The 18,783-nt window shown below is 44.3% G+C and overlaps 7 non-coding genes across 7 annotated transcripts; all 7 read right to left on the reverse strand.

Moving 5' to 3' along the window:
• Window positions 1-361: 361 nt before the first annotated feature.
• Trnas-cga (transfer RNA serine (anticodon CGA)) lies at window positions 362-436 on the reverse strand. Its single transcript has one exon. It is a non-coding gene; the product is annotated as a tRNA-Ser (tRNA).
• A 1,971-nt stretch (window positions 437-2,407) lies between these two features.
• Trnas-cga (transfer RNA serine (anticodon CGA)) lies at window positions 2,408-2,482 on the reverse strand. Its single transcript has one exon. It is a non-coding gene; the product is annotated as a tRNA-Ser (tRNA).
• Window positions 2,483-14,640: 12,158 nt separating this feature from the next.
• Window positions 14,641-14,715, reverse strand: Trnas-cga (transfer RNA serine (anticodon CGA)). Its single transcript has one exon. It is a non-coding gene; the product is annotated as a tRNA-Ser (tRNA).
• Window positions 14,716-15,240: 525 nt separating this feature from the next.
• Window positions 15,241-15,315, reverse strand: Trnas-cga (transfer RNA serine (anticodon CGA)). Its single transcript has one exon. It is a non-coding gene; the product is annotated as a tRNA-Ser (tRNA).
• A 225-nt stretch (window positions 15,316-15,540) lies between these two features.
• On the reverse strand, window positions 15,541-15,615 carry Trnas-cga (transfer RNA serine (anticodon CGA)). Its single transcript has one exon. It is a non-coding gene; the product is annotated as a tRNA-Ser (tRNA).
• A 525-nt stretch (window positions 15,616-16,140) lies between these two features.
• Trnas-cga (transfer RNA serine (anticodon CGA)) lies at window positions 16,141-16,215 on the reverse strand. Its single transcript has one exon. It is a non-coding gene; the product is annotated as a tRNA-Ser (tRNA).
• Window positions 16,216-16,740: 525 nt separating this feature from the next.
• Trnas-cga (transfer RNA serine (anticodon CGA)) lies at window positions 16,741-16,815 on the reverse strand. The gene has a single exon. It is a non-coding gene; the product is annotated as a tRNA-Ser (tRNA).
• Window positions 16,816-18,783: the final 1,968 nt, after the last annotated feature.

The following is an 18,783-nucleotide window of genomic DNA, read 5'->3' on the forward strand; positions in this document are numbered from 1 at the left end:
AGATTTTCACTCTGCAGGAGAGTGTGCGCTGATATGAAACTTCCTGGCAGATTAAAACTGTGTGCCCAACCGAGACTTGAACTCGGGACCTTTGCCTTTCGCGGGCAAGTGCTCTACCAACTGAGCTACCGAAGCACGACTCACGTCCGGTACTCACAGCTTTACTTCTGCCAGTATCCGTCTCCTACCTTCCAAACTTTACAGAAGCTCTTCTGCGAAACTTGCAGAACTAGCACTCCTGAAAGAAAGGATATTGCGGAGACATGGCTTAGCCACAGCCTGGGGGATGTTTCCAGAATGAGATTTTTACTCTGCAGCGGAGTGTGCGCTGATATGAAACTTCCTGGCAGATTAAAAGTGTGTGCCCGACCGAGACTCGAACTCGGGACCTTTGCCTTTCGCGGGCAAGTGCTCTACCAACTGAGCTACCGAAGCACGACTCACGTCCGGTACTCACAGCTTTACTTCTGCCAGTATCCGTCTCCTTCCTTCCAAACTTTACAGAAGCTCTTCTGCGAACCTTGCAGAACTAGCACTCCTGAAAGAGAGGATATTGCGGAGACATGGCTTAGCCACAGCCTGGGGGATGTTTCCAGAATGAGATTTTCACTCTGCAGCGGAGTGTGCCCTGATATGAAACTTCCTGGCAGATTAAAACTGTGTGCCCGACCGAGACTCGAACTCGGGACCATTGCCTTTCCGCAGTGGTTAGCACACTGGACTCGCATTCGGGAGGACGACGGTTCAATCCCGTCTCCGGCCATTCTGATTTAGGTTTTCCGTGATTTCCCTAAATCGTTTCAGGCAAATGCCGGGATGGTCCCTTTGAAAGGGCACGGCCGATTTCCTTCCCAATCCTTCCCTAACCCGAGCTTGCGCTCCGTCTCTAATGACCTCGTCGTCGACGGGACGTTAAACACTAACCACCACCACCACCATTGCCTTTCGCGGGCAAGTGCTCTACCAACTGAGCTACCGAAGCACGACTCACGTCCGGTACTCACAGCTTTACTTCTGCCAGTATCCGTCTCCTACCTTCCAAACTTTACAGAAGCTCTTCTGCGAAACTTGCAGAACTAGCACTCCTGAAAGAAAGGATATTGCGGAGACATGGCTTAGCCACAGCCTGGGGGATGTTTCCAGAATGAGATTTTCACTCTGCAGCGGAGTGTGCGCTGATATGAAACTTCCTGGCAGATTAAAACTGTGTGCCTGACCGAGACTCGAACTCGTTACCTTTGCCTTTCGCGGGCAAGTGCTCTACCAACTGAACTACCGAAGCACGACTCACGTCCGGTACTCACAGCTTTACTTCTGCCAGTATCCGTCTCCTTCCTTCCAAACTTTACAGAAGCTCTTCTGCGAACCTTGCAGAACCAGCACTCCTGAAAGGAAGGATATTGCGGAGACATGGCTTAGCCACAGCCTGGGGGATGTTTCCAGAATGAGATTTTCACTCTGCAGCGGAGTGTGCGCTGATATGAAACTTCCTGGCAGATTAAAACTGTGTGCCCGACCGAGACTCGAACTCGGGACCTTTGCCTTTCGCAGGCAAGTGCTCTACCAACTGAGCCTCCGAAGCACGACTCACGTCCGGTACTCACAGCTTTACTTCTGCCAGTATCCGTCTCCTTCCTTCCAAACTTTACAGAAGCTCTTCTGCGAACCTTGCAGAACTAGCACTCCTGAAAGAAAGGATATTGCGGAGATATGGCTTAGCCACAGCCTGGGGGATGTTTCCAGAATGAGATTTACACTCTGCAGCAGAGTGTGCGCTGATATGAAACTTCCTGGCAGATTAAAACTGTGTGCCCAACCGAGACTCGAACTCAGGACCTTTGCCTTTCGCGGGCAAGTGCTCTACCAACTGAGATACCGAAGCACGACTCACGTCCGGTACTCACAGCTGTACTTCTGCCAATATCCGTCTCCTACCTTCCAAACTTTACAGAAGCTCTTCTGCGAACCTTGCAGAACTAGCACTCCTGAAAGAAAGGATATTGCGGAGACACGGCTTAGCCACAGCCTGGGGGATGTTTCCGGAATGAGATTTTCACTCTGCAGCGGAGTGTGCGCTGATATGAAACTTCCTGGCAGATTAAAACTGTGTGTCCAACCGAGACTCGAACTCGGGACCGTTGCATTTCGCGGGCAAGTGCTCTACCAACTGAGCTACTGAAGCACGACTCACGTCCGGTACTCACAGCTTTACTTCTGCCAGTATCCGTCTCCTACCTTCCAAACTTTACAGAAGCTCTTCCGCGAAACTTGCAGAACTAGCACTCCTGAAAAAAGGATATTGCGGAGACATGGCTTAGCCACAGCCTGGGGGATGTTTCCAGAATGAGATTTTCACTCTGCAGCGGAGTGTGCGCTGATATGAAACTTCCTGGCAGATTAAAACTGTGTGCCCGACCGAGACTCGAACTCGGGACCTTTGCCTTTCGCGGGCAAGTGCTCTACCAACTGAGCTACCGAAGCACGACTCACGTCCGGTTCTCACAGCTTTACTTCTGCCAGTATCCGTCTCCTAAATTCGAAACTTTACAGAAGCTCTTCTGTGAACCTTGCAGAACTAGCACTCCTGAAAGAAAGGATATTGCGGAGACATGGCTTAGCCACAGCCTGGGGGATGTTTCCAGAATGAGATTTTCACTCTGCAGCGGAGTGTGCGCTGATATGAAACTTCCTGGCAGATTAAAACTGTGTGCCCGACCGAGACTCGAACTCGGGACCTTTGCCTTTCGCAGGCAAGTGCTCTACCAACTGAGCTACCGAAGCACGACTCACGTCCGGTACTCACAGCTTTACTTCTGCCAGTATCCGTCTCCTACCTTCCAAACTTTACAGAAGCTCTTCCGCGAACCTTGCAGAACTAGCACTCCTGAAAGAAATGATATTGCGGAGACATGGCTTAGCCACAGCCTGGGGGATGTTTCCAGAATGAGATTTTCACTCTGCAGCGGAGTGTGCGCTGATATGAAACTTCCTGGCAGATTAAAACTGTGTGCCCGACCGAGACTCGAACTCGGGACCATTGCCTTTCCGCAGTGGTTAGCACACTGGACTCGCATTCGGGAGGACGACGGTTCAATCCCGTCTCCGGCCATTCTGATTTAGGTTTTCCGTGATTTCCCTAAATCGTTTCAGGAAAATGCCGGGATGGTCCCTTTGAAAGGGCACGGCCGATTTCCTTCCCAATCCTTCCCTAACCCGAGCTTGCGCTCCGTCTCTAATGACCTCGTCGTCGACGGGACGTTAAACACTAACCACCACCACCACCACCATTGCCTTTCGCGGGCAAGTGCTCTACCAACTGAGCTACCGAAGCACGACTCACGTCCGGTACTCACAGCTTTACTTCTGCCAGTATCCGTCTCCTTCCTTCCAAACTTTACAGAAGCTCTTCTGCGAACCTTGCAGAACTAGCACTCCTGAAAGAAAGGATATTGCGGAGACATGGCTTAGCCACAGCCTGGGGGATGTTTCCAGAATGAGATTTTCACTCTGCAGCGGAGTGTGCCCTGATATGAAACTTCCTGGCAGATTAAAACTGTGTGCCCGACCGAGACTCGAACTCGGGACCATTGCCTTTCCGCAGTGGTTAGCACACTGGACTCGCATTCGGGAGGACGACGGTTCAATCCCGTCTCCGGCCATTCTGATTTAGGTTTTCCGTGATTTCCCTAAATCGTTTCAGGCAAATGCCGGGATGGTCCCTTTGAAAGGGCACGGCCGATTTCCTTCCCAATCCTTCCCTAACCCGAGCTTGCGCTCCGTCTCTAATGACCTCGTCGTCGACGGGACGTTAAACACTAACCACCACCACCACCATTGCCTTTCGCGGGCAAGTGCTCTACCAACTGAGCTACCGAAGCACGACTCACGTCCGGTACTCACAGCTTTACTTCTGCCAGTATCCGTCTCCTACCTTCCAAACTTTACAGAAGCTCTTCTGCGAAACTTGCAGAACTAGCACTCCTGAAAGAAAGGATATTGCGGAGACATGGCTTAGCCACAGCCTGGGGGATGTTTCCAGAATGAGATTTTCACTCTGCAGCGGAGTGTGCGCTGATATGAAACTTCCTGGCAGATTAAAACTGTGTGCCTGACCGAGACTCGAACTCGGGACCTTTGCCTTTCGCGGGCAAGTGCTCTACCAACTGAACTACCGAAGCACGACTCACGTCCGGTACTCACAGCTTTACTTCTGCCAGTATCCGTCTCCTTCCTTCCAAACTTTACAGAAGCTCTTCTGCGAACCTTGCAGAACCAGCACTCCTGAAAGGAAGGATATTGCGGAGACATGGCTTAGCCACAGCCTGGGGGATGTTTCCAGAATGAGATTTTCACTCTGCAGCGGAGTGTGCGCTGATATGAAACTTCCTGGCAGATTAAAACTGTGTGCCCGACCGAGACTCGAACTCGGGACCTTTGCCTTTCGCAGGCAAGTGCTCTACCAACTGAGCCTCCGAAGCACGACTCACGTCCGGTACTCACAGCTTTACTTCTGCCAGTATCCGTCTCCTTCCTTCCAAACTTTACAGAAGCTCTTCTGCGAACCTTGCAGAACTAGCACTCCTGAAAGAAAGGATATTGCGGAGATATGGCTTAGCCACAGCCTGGGGGATGTTTCCAGAATGAGATTTACACTCTGCAGCAGAGTGTGCGCTGATATGAAACTTCCTGGCAGATTAAAACTGTGTGCCCAACCGAGACTCGAACTCAGGACCTTTGCCTTTCGCGGGCAAGTGCTCTACCAACTGAGATACTGAAGCACGACTCACGTCCGGTACTCACAGCTGTACTTCTGCCAGTATCCGTCTCCTACCTTCCAAACTTTACAGAAGCTCTTCTGCGAACCTTGCAGAACTAGCACTCCTGAAAGAAAGGATATTGCGGAGACACGGCTTAGCCACAGCCTGGGGGATGTTTCCGGAATGAGATTTTCACTCTGCAGCGGAGTGTGCGCTGATATGAAACTTCCTGGCAGATTAAAACTGTGTGTCCAACCGAGACTCGAACTCGGGACCGTTGCCTTTCGCGGGCAAGTGCTCTACCAACTGAGCTACTGAAGCACGACTCACGTCCGGTACTCACAGCTTTACTTCTGCCAGTATCCGTCTCCTACCTTCCAAACTTTACAGAAGCTCTTCCGCGAAACTTGCAGAACTAGCACTCCTGAAAGAAAGGATATTGCGGAAACATGGCTTAGCCACAGCCTGGGGGATGTTTCCAGAATGAGATTTTCACTCTGCAGCGGAGTGTGCGCTGATATGAAACTTCCTGGCAGATTAAAACTGTGTGCCCGACCGAGACTCGAACTCGGGACTTTTGCCTTTCGCGGGCAAGTGCTCTACCAACTGAGCTACCGAAGCACGACTCACGTCCGGTACTCACAGCTTTACTTCTGCCAGTATCCGTCTCCTACCTTCCAAACTTTACAGAAGCTCTTCCGCGAACCTTGCAGTACTAGCACTCCTGAAAGAAATGATATTGCGGAGACATGGCTTAGCCACAGCCTGGGGGATGTTTCCAGAATGAGATTTTCACTCTGCAGCGGAGTGTGCGCTGATATGAAACTTCCTGGCAGATTAAAACTGTGTGCCCGACCGAGACTCGAACTCGGGACCATTGCCTTTCCGCAGTGGTTAGCACACTGGACTCGCATTCGGGAGGACGACGGTTCAATCCCGTCTCCGGCCATTCTGATTTAGGTTTTCCGTGATTTCCCTAAATCGTTTCAGGAAAATGCCGGGATGGTCCCTTTGAAAGGGCACGGCCGATTTCCTTCCCAATCCTTCCCTAACCCGAGCTTGCGCTCCGTCTCTAATGACCTCGTCGTCGACGGGACGTTAAACACTAACCACCACCACCACCACCATTGCCTTTCGCGGGCAAGTGCTCTACCAACTGAGCTACCGAAGCACGACTCACGTCCGGTACTCACAGCTTTACTTCTGCCAGTATCCGTCTCCTTCCTTCCAAACTTTACAGAAGCTCTTCTGCGAACCTTGCAGAACTAGCACTCCTGAAAGAAAGGATATTGCGGAGACATGGCTTAGCCACAGCCTGGGGGATGTTTCCAGAATGAGATTTTCACTCTGCAGCGGAGTGTGCGCTGATATGAAACTTCCTGGCAGATTAAAACTGTGTGTCCGACCGAGACTCGAACTCGGGACCTTTGTCATTCGCGGGCAAGTGCTCTACCAACTGAGCTACCGAAGCACGACTCACGTCCGGTACTCACAGCTTTACTTCTGCCAGTATCCGTCTCCTTCCTTCCAAACTTTACAGAAGCTCTTCTGCGAACCTTGCAGAACTAGCACTCCTGAAAGAGAAAATATTGCGGAGACATGGCTTAGCCACAGCCTGGGGGATGTTTCCAGAATGAGATTTTCACTCTGCAGCGGAGTGTGCGCTGATATGAAACTTCCTGGCAGATTAAAACTGTGTGCCCGACCGAGACTCGAACTCGGGACCTTTGCCTTTCGCAGGCAAGTGCTCTACCAACTGAGCCTCCGAAGCACGACTCACGTCCGGTACTCACAGCTTTACTTCTGCCAGTATCCGTCTCCTTCCTTCCAAACTTTACAGAAGCTCTTCTGCGAACCTTGCAGAACTAGCACTCCTGAAAGAAAGTATATTGCGGAGACATGGCTTAGCCACAGCCTGGGGGATGTTTCCAGAATGAGCAAATCAAGCTCAAGGGATGAGAATACCAACACGTGGAGTACGGCAATCAACCCGAAAAAAGAAACCACAATGGAGGGGCCAGGATTTTTGGTGGGATCAGCAGTGGTTTCACAGACGAAAGCAGTTAACAAAGTGAGTCATCAAGTGGATGAACAGGTATGTGACTATCATAACGCACATCACAGTGCATCAAGATTACAGACATTAATGGAACCTACAACTTCAAATATAAAGTCAAATTGCTCTTAGAGGAATACGGACAGAGGCAAACTACTTACTTTTCTACAAGTTAACATACATTGTATTAGAAATAAAATTTTAGAATTAGAACATTTATGTAACACTGAGCATGTAGATGTTATATGTATATCTGAGCACTGGCTAACACAAGAACAAGTAAATATGTTCATTCCCCAAGGGTATGTTGTGGGAGACATGATATGTAGAAAACAGAGAAAGAATGGTGGGGCGAGAATTTTTGTCGAAGAAGGAATAATGTTTTCCAGAATTGATGTATCTACATACTCCTCAGAACTAGATGGGGACTTTAGTTGTGTAAAACTAATGAATAAAAACATAGTGGTAGTTAGTCTTTATAGGTCACCAGATGGTGATGTAAATTTGTTTATTGAAAAATGTGAATTAATAATTTTAAAAAATATTGAAGAGTAAAACGAGAATTGCTATATATGGTAAACACACAGAGACCAGTTGCTAGGACATTTTTGTATGTGCTAAGATCATTAGACCTCTATTGTACAAATAACTGTACCAAAAAGAAAACTGCTGAAGTATGTCTTCGAAAATGTATGCTTAATACCATTAAAACAAGCGAAAATCCGTATTTGATGCACTGGAATATAAATGGCTTAAATTCTAAATCTTCCAGTAGCCTAGGCTACAAACTCGATGAGTTACAAATCCTTCTCTCAGAATGTAAAAACATAAAAATTATTTGTTTAAATGAGCATTGGCTTAGCTCTAATACAATAAATATTTTAAATAAAATTGAAAATTTCAATGTTGCAAGCAGCTATTGCAGGGAGAAAAAATCTCACGGAGGTTGCTGCATACTCCTGGACTCTTCTATAAGCTATGAAGCGAAAACAGATTTTAATTTTTTAAATGAAGATTGTATATTCGAAAGTTGTTGCATAGAACTTAAAGACCTTAATATTTTAATTATTTCAATTTATAGGATTCCAGACAGGCATTTAGTGACACCATTCCTCTCTAAATTCCAGTGCTTGCTAAACAAACTAAAGAAAGAAAAGAAGAAAAAAATTGTAATAGCAGCAGATTTTAATATAAACATTGCAAATGACAATAAAGAATCAACAAAATTTATTGATTCAATTTTTCGGAGTCCACCAGAGAAAATATTCACTCAGCAACATGCATCGACAACATTGTAACAAATTATAACTTTGATAATGTAAATAAATTCTGTCTAGACTTAGGTCTTTCTGATCACTCTGCCTTGTTTGTGTCACTACCAAAAACTGACAAACATAATATAAAGAAGACTTGTATCAAAAGGAGTTTCAATAAAACAAATATTGAAATATTCTATGAAAAACTAAGTAAAGTTAAGTGGTGTTTCAGGGATGGTGATTCAACAAATGAAAACTTTAGTACATTCTTAAACAGTTTTATTGAAGTATTTAATGAAACTTTCCCGCCAAGATCATATTGCAACAAAACATCAAGTAAGATAAAATGGATCACACCAGGAATAAAAATATCGAGTGAGAGGAAAAGGAAGCTACACAATCAACTGAAGTACAACAAAGATCCTGATTTTGTAAAATATGTTAGCAACTATAAAACTATTTTCAAAAAAGTTGTGAAAGCTTCAAAACAAATGGCAAATAACAAATTCATTCTAGGGCAGAAAAATAAAACAAGGGCAGTATGGTCTGTAGTTAAGTCTGTATTAGGTGTCCAAAACCATAAACAAGATATCTCAGAAATCAAACTTAAGGAAAAATTGGTTGTAAATCCAGCTCAAATATCTGAGTGCTTCAATGAATACTTTATAAATGTAGCACAATCTGATTTAGACATAGCAAATTATGAGCAGAAAGTAAATAGTTTTGGGTTAAAAGACAATACCACTCAATGTCTTAAAAAATTCAACACAGTCTCAGCAAAACTTGTTGAAAATATCATACTTTCCTTGAAAGACAAAAACTCGGCTGGCTGGGATGGGATACCCACCAAAATAATTAAAAAAGTTTACAACGTAATAGCTCATCCTCTCTCTCTCATAATAAACAAATCCTTTGAAGACGGTTACTTCCCTGATCTCTTGAAATATGCGGAAGTAAAACCATTGTATAAAAAAGGTTCAAAAGATGATATGGGAAATTATCGCCCCATGTCTATACTTCCTGTCATATCAAAAATATTTGAAAAAATTGCTGCTTTACAGATACAAAGCTTCATCACACAGAATGATATCATTTCACCAAACCAATTTGGCTTCCAACAAGGCAAAAACACAGTAGATGCAATAAATGAGTTTACTGAAAAAATTACTTCATCACTAGATAGGAAAGCTAAGGTCGCAGGAATATTTTGTGATCTTACAAAAGCATTCGACTCTGTAAACCATGCCCTCATGCTTTTCAAACTCAACAGGTATGGAATAAGGGATATTGCTTTGAAATGGTTTGAATCATACCTCTCGGAGAGGAAGCAAAGGGTAATAATCACATCAAATGGAGCAGATTACTTCTCAGAGTGGAAAACTGTCACACAAGGTGTTCCTCAAGGCTCAATTCTTGGACCCATTTTATTCTTGTTCTATGTAAATAACTTGCCTCTCAATATAAATACTCATTTAACTTTGTTTGCAGATGATACTTCTGCCCTAATTGAAAATGAAAATTCTGAAAATGTACCACATTGTGTCATGAATACGTTAAGAAACCTGGAAACATGGTTCAGTCTAAATGGCTTAAGGCTAAACATTTCAAAAACCCACATGATGAGTTTTAAATCCAAAAAGTCAAAAACTGAAGAAATCTGTATCACTCACAACAATCAAAAAATGAAAGAACTTGACTCAGTCAGGTTCCTGGGAATAAACTTAGACAAAACTTTGAGCTGGAATTCTCATATAGAATATCTAGCAAATAAATTAAACAGCCTTGCTTTTGCAATGGAAATTTTAGCCTGTGCCACTGATATGGCCACCAGGAAAATAGCGTATTATAGCTACTTCGAATCAGTTATTCGATATGGCATAATTTTTTGGGGAAACTCTGGAAACGTTACACGGATCTTAAAATTGCAAAAAAGAATCGTTAGCAACATGTGCTCTGCACAGCCAAGGGCATCATGTAGACCATTATTTAGAGATCTAAAAATATTAACTGTTCCCTCTCTATACATCCTTGAGGTGATTCTTTTCCTACGCAGGAGAGCTGATCGATTCAAAAAAAATCATTTTGAACACTCGTATGACACGAGACATAAAGAAAACTTTATGCTCACCTCTCATCGCTTAAAACTGCGTGCTCAGACTCCTCAGTATATAGCCATGAAAATTCACAACTCTATAAAAGGGTGTGGCATGATGAGTATGAAGGTAAATATTTTAAAAAGCAAGTTACATGATTTTCTAATTAAACGATGCTACTACTCTGTGGAAGATTTCATGAAGGATGAAGTGATACTTTGAGCTGGATCCCTAAAATGGAATAAAAATTTCTGATAGTTATAGTAGATGTAAATGCTATAAGTTTGACAAATTTTAAGTAAGTAAATTCTTCACAAAGTATTACTGTAAGTATGACAAAATTGTAAATAAGCTAATTGTAACCTTGACGTGTCTCCTGTACATCAGACATATAGTTATAGTAGATGTAAATGCTATAAGTTTGACAAATTTTAAGGAAGTAAATTCTTCACAAAGTATTACTGTAAGTATGACAAAATTGTAAATAAGCTAATTGTAACCTTGACGTGTCTCCTGTACATCAGACATATGTTCTGAAATATTGTACGTTATGAGATAAATAAAACACATTTAACATTTAACATTAACATGTAAGAACGCCTGTGTAGACAATATTATTGTGAATTTCCATAGGGAGGATTTTACAATTAGACTTGCAGGAAGTGGACTTGCAGATCATGAGCCACTACTCCTTACACTCTGTTAGAGGCAGCCAGTTAAAACTGAAGAATCTAAAGTAGTAGTGGTACGAGGACAGAAGGAAGAGTACATAAATATGTTTGTTGATATATTAGGAAGTGCAGATTGGGACTTTATATATAATTGTCAATCTGGAAAAAGGGAAGCTGAAATTAGCTTTGGTAACCTCTTTAAAAAATACACAGATTTAGGGTATTCTTGCTCACCAGTAAAAAAATTAGATATCCAAATGAAAGGAAAAAGAAAATTCTGAACTGGTTCACACAAGAGCTAGTAGAAATTAGAGGAAACTTGCATATGCTGTACCAGATGCATAAACAAGCCTCTGACCAAGGGGCAGAACAGAGTGTGAACATTCATAGATCATATCTGAAATGCAAAAAATACTATGAAGCTAAACTTCTTCTGGCAAAAAAGCAAGCAGTGGAGAACTATATAGAAAGAGCTCCCAATAAATGCAAGGCAGCCTGGCAAATAATAAAACAAGAGAATACACCGAAACACACTGAAACAGCTCTGCTTCATCCTGAAGAATTAAATGAGTACTTTTTAAACTCAGTTAAAGAAATAACTAACAGTATCAAAGCAACAAATACATCTGCAATGAACCTTGTTGGAACACCACTGCCTGTTAACCTGGCATTTCAATGGAGGTCTGTCACACCTGCTGATGTTATAAAAGCTGTATCCAAATTTTCAGGTTATAAAAGTATGGGCTGTTATTGGGTATCAAATAACATAATTAAAAAGACAGTAGACTCAATCACCAAACCATTAGCTTATATTTTTAAGAAATGTGTAGAATTTGGAGTTTTTCCAGATGCACTCAAGGTATCAAAAGTTGTTCCAGTTTTTAAAAAAAGGAGACAAACATCTCCCCCAAAGCTACAGACCAGTCTCCATTGTTCTAATATTATCAGAGGTATCTGAAGCTCTGAAACACACACAAATAAGAAATTTCTATGAAAAACACAATATCCTATGTAACAATCAGTTTGGCTTTCGAAAGGGGAAGAACACAACAGGGGCCATCTTGGAAATCATTGACCAAACCTTAACAGCTTTTGAAAATAATAACATGGTATCACTGGTATTATGTGAACTAAGCAAAGCTTTCGATTGCATTCCTGTTGACATACTACTGGGGAAACTAGAGTTTTATGGGTTGAGAGGGAGCACTTTATCTCTGATAAATTCTTATTTAAGTAACCGAAAACAATTCGTTTCAGCCAGAAATTTAAATTCTGCCATCATGGAAATCAGCACAAGGGTCTATCCCTCTTCTTCATTGTCGCTATTAATGATTTATCTAAAAATATAGCTCACCCTGTTGTGTGTTATGGTGACGATACAACACTACTAACCACACATCAGAACATTTCAGATCTGAATAACCTAACAAAAGATACGCTAGATAAGGCCCTGGACTGGTTTGCAGCCAATAAGCTCCTATGCAACCCTGACAAAACACAACAACTTTTAATGGGAACATCAAATGAAGTAGGCAATAAGTCGGTAAAACTCTTAGGTATTCACATTGACTGAAAACTATATTGGGAGGAACATGTCAATCATGTATGTGAAAAATATCTCAGGTGGCATACCTTCTCTTGAAACTAAGGGAAGTAGTGAGCTTGGAGTACCTCAGGGTGACATACTTTGGGCTATTCCAGTCACATATTTCATATGGTCTGATTATATGGGGGCACTCCCCTCACATCAAAAACATATTGAAATTACAAAAAAAAAAGTCATACGTATAATATGTAAAAGAGGTCAGAGGGAGCACTGTCGTCCTCTTTTTTCCTGACTCAGAATACTTACAATTATAAATTTATACATCTATGTGTCTGTACTCTATACTAAAAATAATATTTCAGTATTTATTGCCAGAAGGGAAATACATGAACACAACACCAGGGCTAGTCGGTAATTTAGACAAACCGCGCCACAGATTAGCGAGAACAGGAAATCCCCACTCAAAATGTTCAATAAACTGCCAGTTCATGTTAAGTCTATGGATACAAATTCTTTTAAAATTAAGTGGTACAGCTGGCTGTCAGATCATCCTTTCTATGACATTAAAGAATTCTTGAGATGCCTGAGGAGAATGTAAGCATTTAAAAGTTGTCTGTAGTTAAACATATTATTTTGTGTTGTGGCTAATCGTGTGTAATTAAAAAGTTTATACTATAAATAATAAAATACCATATTACATTAGATTATAAGACAGCTTGATGCGTTAACTTTTAAAAGCTATCCTTTGTAATTTGGTACACTGCCATGCTTCAAATGTATTCTATATAATGTATTGACAGAAGTTTATTTTATTATTCTGTATGCACTAGTACATCTTGGATGACGAAGCCAATATCATTCTAAAATGATCTATGGTAAATAAAATTCTTGATTCTTGATCTCTATACTAATTGGATGGCCAACTTCGGCTGTCACAGCGTGCCGTCGTCTGTTAGCGCCACCATATTGCAGTCAGGCGAGAAACTGGATGTGATATTACAGCAAGACCACCTACAATAAATTGTAGGTGGTCTTGATTTCAGTTAGGAAGGTGGCACTCATTTCGTTTGCAAGTATTTACATTTTTGACGATAATACAACTAACTACGCTAACATTAATGCAACGAACTACCAATTTCGTTTTACACGCATGAACACTAAAGTCTACTGTAATATCGTAAATATAAAGTACCTAAAAGCGAAACAATGTTTCCCCCAGGCGTAAGGAACAGTTTTATTCAAGTACATAATGCACTTATCAGTGGCGACACCATCTTTGGCGTTGACAAATACGTAATGGCGTGAATTTGGATATCCACAACAATATGCTGAGTGTTGTCAGGCACTGTATGAAACAACCAAAATTACGTGTAACACTGACACACTGGCTAAGCAGGGATGGCTAGAGGGCAAATGTAAGGATGTAGAGGCTTATCTCACTAGGGGTAAGATAGATACTGCCTACAGGAAAATTAAAGATACCTTTGGAGATAAGAGAACCACTTGTATGAACATCAAGAGCTCAGATGGAAACCCAGTTCTAAGGAAAGAAGGGAAAGCAGAAAGGTGGAAGGAGTATATAGAGTGTCTATACAAGGGCGATGTACTTAAGGCCAATATTATGGAAATGGAAGAGGATGTAGATGAAGATAAAATGGGAGATATGCTACTGCGTGAAGAGTTTGACAGAGCACTGAAAGAGTCGAAACAATCAGTTTAGTAAGTCATGGCTGCAAAATACTAATGCGAATTCTTTACCGAATGGAAAAACTGATAGAAGCCAATCTTGGGGAAGATCAGTTTGGATTCCGTAGAAATATTGGAACACGTGAGCCAATACTGACCCTACGGCTTATCTTAGAAGCTAGGTTAAGGAAAGGCAAACCTACATTTCTAGCATTTATAGACTTAGAGAAAGCTTTTGACAATGTTGACTGGAATAGTATCTTTCTAATTCTAAAGGTGGCAGGGGTAAAATACAGGGAGCGGAGGCTATTTACAATTTGCACAGAAACCAGATGGCAGTTATAAGAGTCGAGGGGCATGAAAGGGAAACAGTGGTTGGAAGGGAGTGAGACAAGGCTGTAGCTTATCCCCGATGTTATTCAATCTGTATATTGAGCAAGCAGTAAAGGAAACATAAGAAAAATTCAGAGTAGGTACTAAAATCCATGGAGAAGAAATAAAAACTTTGAGAATGAGATTTTCACTCTGCAGCGGAGTGTGCGCTGATATGAAACTTCCTAGCAGATTAAAACTGTGTGCCCGACCGAGACTCGAACTCGGGACCTTTGCCTTTCGCGGGCAAGTGCTCTACCAACTGAGCTACCGAAGCACGACTCACGTCCGGTACTCACAGCTTTACTTCTGCCAGTATCCGTCTCCTACCTTCCAAACTTTACAGAAGCTCTTCTGCGAAACTTGCAGAACTAGCACTCCTGAAAGAAAGGATATTGCGGAGACATGGCTTAGCCACAGCCTGGGGGATGTTTCCAGAATGAGATTTTCACTCTGCAGCGGAGTGTGCGCTGATATGAAACTTCCTGGCAGATTAAAACTGTGTGCCCGACCGAGACTCGAACTCGGGACCTTTGCGTTTCGCGGGCAAGTGCTCTACCAACTGAGCTACCGAAGAACGACTCACATCCGGTACTCACAGCTTTACTTCTGCCAGTATCCGTCTCCTACCTTCCAAACTTTACAGAAGCTCTTCTGCGAACCTTGCAGAACTAGCACTCCTGAAAGAAAGGATATTGCGGAGACATGGCTTAGCCACAGCCTAGGGGATGTTTCCAGAATGAGATTTTCACTCTGCAATGGAGTGTGCGCTGATATGAAACTTCCTGGCAGATTAAAACTGTGTGCCCGACCGAGACTCGAACTCGGGACCTTTGCCTTTCGCGGGCAAGTGCTCTACCAACTGAGCTACCGAAGCACGACTCACGTCCGGTGCTCACAGCTTTACTTCTGCCAGTATCCGTCTCCTACCTTCCAAACTTTACAGAAGCTCTTCTGCGAAACTTGCAGAACTAGCACCCCTGAAAGAAAGGATATTGCGGAGACATGGCTTAGCCACAGCCTGGGGGATGTTTCCAGAATGAGATTTTCACTCTGCAGCGGAGTGTGCGCTGATATGAAACTTCCTGGCAGATTAAAACTGTGTGCCCGACCGAGACTCGAACTCGGGACCTTTGCCTTTCGCGGGCAAGTGCTCTACCAACTGAGCTACCGAAGCACGACTCACGTCCGGTACTCACAGCCTTACTTCTGCCAGTATCCGTCTCCTACCTTCCAAACTTTACAGAAGCTCTTCCGCGAAACTTGCAGAACTAGCACTCCTGAAAGAAAGGATATTGCGGAGACATGGCTTAGCCACAGCCTGGGGGATGTTTCCAGAATGAGATTTTCACTCTGCAGCGGAGTGTGCGCTGATATGAAACTTCCTAGCAGATTAAAACTGTGTGCCCGACCGAGACTCGAACTCGGGACCTTTGCCTTTCGCGGGCAAGTGCTCTACCAACGGAGCTACCGAAGCACGACTCACGTCCGGTACTCACAGCTTTACTTCTGCCAGTATCCGTCTCCTACCTTCCAAACTTTACAGAAGCTCTTCCGCGAACCTTGCAGAGCTAGCACTCCTGAAAGAAAGGATATTGCGGAGACATGGCTTAGCCACAGCCTGGGGGATATTTCCAGAATGAGATTTTCACTCTGCAGCGGAGTGTGCGCTGATATGAAACTTCCTGGCAGATTAAAACTGTGTGCCCGACCGAGACTCGAACTCGGGACCTTTGCCTTTCGCGGGCAAGTGCTCTACCAACTGAGCTACCGAAGCACGACTCACGTCTGGTACTCACAGCCTTACTTCTGCCAGTATCCGTCTCCTACCTTCCAAACTTTACAGAAGCTCTTCCGCGAACCTTGCAGAACTAGCACTCCTGAAAGAAAGGATATTGCGGAGACATGGCTTAGCCACAGCCTGGGGGATGTCTCCAGAATGAGTTTTTCACTCTGCAGCGGAGTGTGCGCTGATATGAAACTTCCTAGCAGATTAAAACTGTGTGCCCGACCGAGACTCGAACTCGGGACCTTTGCCGTTCGCGGGCAAGTGCTCTACCAACGGAGCTACCGAAGCACGACTCACGTCCGGTACTCACAGCTTTACTTCTGCCAGTATCCGTCTCCTACCTTCCAAACTTTACAGAAGCTCTTCCGCGAACCTTGCGGAGCTAGCACTCCTGAAAGAAAGGATATTGCGGAGACATGGCTTAGCCACAGCCTGGGGGATGTTTCCAGAATGAGATTTTCACTCTGCAGCGGAGTGTGCGCTGATATGAAACTTCCTGGCAGATTAAAACTGTGTGCCCGACCGAGACTCGAACTCGGGACCTTTGCCTTTCGCGGGCAAGTGCTCTACCAACTGAGCTACCGAAGCACGACTCACGTCCGGTACTCACAGCTTTACTTCTGCCAGTATCCGTCTCCTACCTTCCAAACTTTACAGAAGCTCTTCTGCGAAACTTGCAGAACTAGCACTCCTGAAAGAAAGGATATTGCGGAGACATGGCTTAGCCACAGCCTGGGGGATGTTTCCAGAATGAGATTTTCACTCTGCAGCGGAGTGTGCGCTGATATGAAACTTCCTGGCAGATTAAAACTGTGTGCCCAACCGAGACTCGAACTCGGGACCTTTGCCTTTCGCGGGCAAGTGCTCTACCAACTGAGCTACCGAAGCACGACTCACGTCCGGTACTCACAGCTTTACTTCTGCCAGTATCCGTCTCCTACCTTCGAAACTTTACAGAAGCTCTTCTGCGAACCTTGCAGAACTAGCACTCCTGAAAGAAAGGATATTGCGGAGACATGGCTTAGCCACAGCCTGGGGTATGTTTCCAGAATGAGATGTTCACTCTGCAGCGGAGTGTGCGCTGATATGAAACTTCCTGGCAGATTAAAACTGTGTGCCCGACCGAGACTTGAACTCGGGACCTTTGCATTTCGCGGGCAAGTGCTCTACCAACTGAGCCTCCGAAGCACGACTCACGTCCGGTACTCACAGCTTTACTTCTGCCAGTATCCGTCTCCTACCTTCCAAACTTTACAGAAGCTCTTCTGCGAAACTTGCAGAACTAGCACTCCTGAAAGAAAGGATATTGCGGAGACATGGCTTAGCCACAGCCTGGGGGATGTTTCCAGAATGAGATTTTCACTCTGCAGCGGAGTGTGCGCTGATATGAAACTTCCTGGCAGATTAAAACTGTGTGCCCAACCGAGACTCGAACTCGGGACCTTTGCCTTTCGCGGGCAAGTGCTCTACCAACTGAGCTACCGAAGCACGACTCACGTCCGGTACTCACAGCTTTACTTCTGCCAGTATCCGTCTCCTACCTTCCAAACTTTACAGAAGCTCTTCTGCGAAACTTGCAGAACTAGCACTCCTGAAAGAAAGGATATTGCGGAGACATGGCTTAGCCACAGCCTGGGGGATGTTTCCAGAATGAGATTTTCACTCTGCAGCGGAGTGTGCGCTGATATGAAACTTCCTGGCAGATTAAAACTGTGTGCCCAACCGAGACTCGAACTCGGGACCTTTGCCTTTCGCGGGCAAGTGCTCTACCAACTGAGCTACCGAAGCACGACTCACGTCCGGTACTCACAGCTTTACTTCTGCCAGTATCCGTCTCCTACCTTCGAAACTTTACAGAAGCTCTTCTGCGAACCTTGCAGAACTAGCACTCCTGAAAGAAAGGATATTGCGGAGACATGGCTTAGCCACAGCCTGGGGGATGTTTCCAGAATGAGATTTTCACTCTGCAGCGGAGTGTGCGCTGATATGAAACTTCCTGGCAGATTAAAACTGTGTGCCCAACCGAGACTCGAACTCGGGACCTTTCCCTTTCGCGGGCAAGTGCTCTACCAACTGAGCTACCAAAGCACGACTCACGTCCGGTACTCACAGCTTTACTTCTGCCAGTATCCGTCTCCTACCTTCCAAACTTTACAGAAGCTCTTCTGCGAACCTTGCAGAACTAGCACTCCTGAAAGAAAGGATATTGCGGAGACATGGCTTAGCCACAGCCTGGGGTATGTTTCCAGAATGAGATGTTCACTCTGCAGCGGAGTGTGCGCTGATATGAAACTTCCTGGCAGATTAAAACTGTGTGCCCGACCGAGACTTGAACTCGGAACCTTTGCATTTCGCGGGCAAGTGCTCTACCAACTGAGCCTCCGAAGCACGACTCACGTCCGGTACTCACAGCTTTACTTCTGCCAGTATCCGTCTCCTACCTTCCAAACTTTACAGAAGCTCTTCTGCGAACCTTGCAGAACTAGCACTCCTGAAAGAAAGGATATTGCGGAGACATGGCTTAGCCACAGCCTGGGGGATGTTTCCAGAATGAGAT

Source organism: Schistocerca gregaria, chromosome 4, assembly GCF_023897955.1.
Source record: "Schistocerca gregaria isolate iqSchGreg1 chromosome 4, iqSchGreg1.2, whole genome shotgun sequence".
In the NCBI taxonomy this organism is placed as follows: domain Eukaryota; kingdom Metazoa; phylum Arthropoda; class Insecta; order Orthoptera; family Acrididae; genus Schistocerca; species Schistocerca gregaria.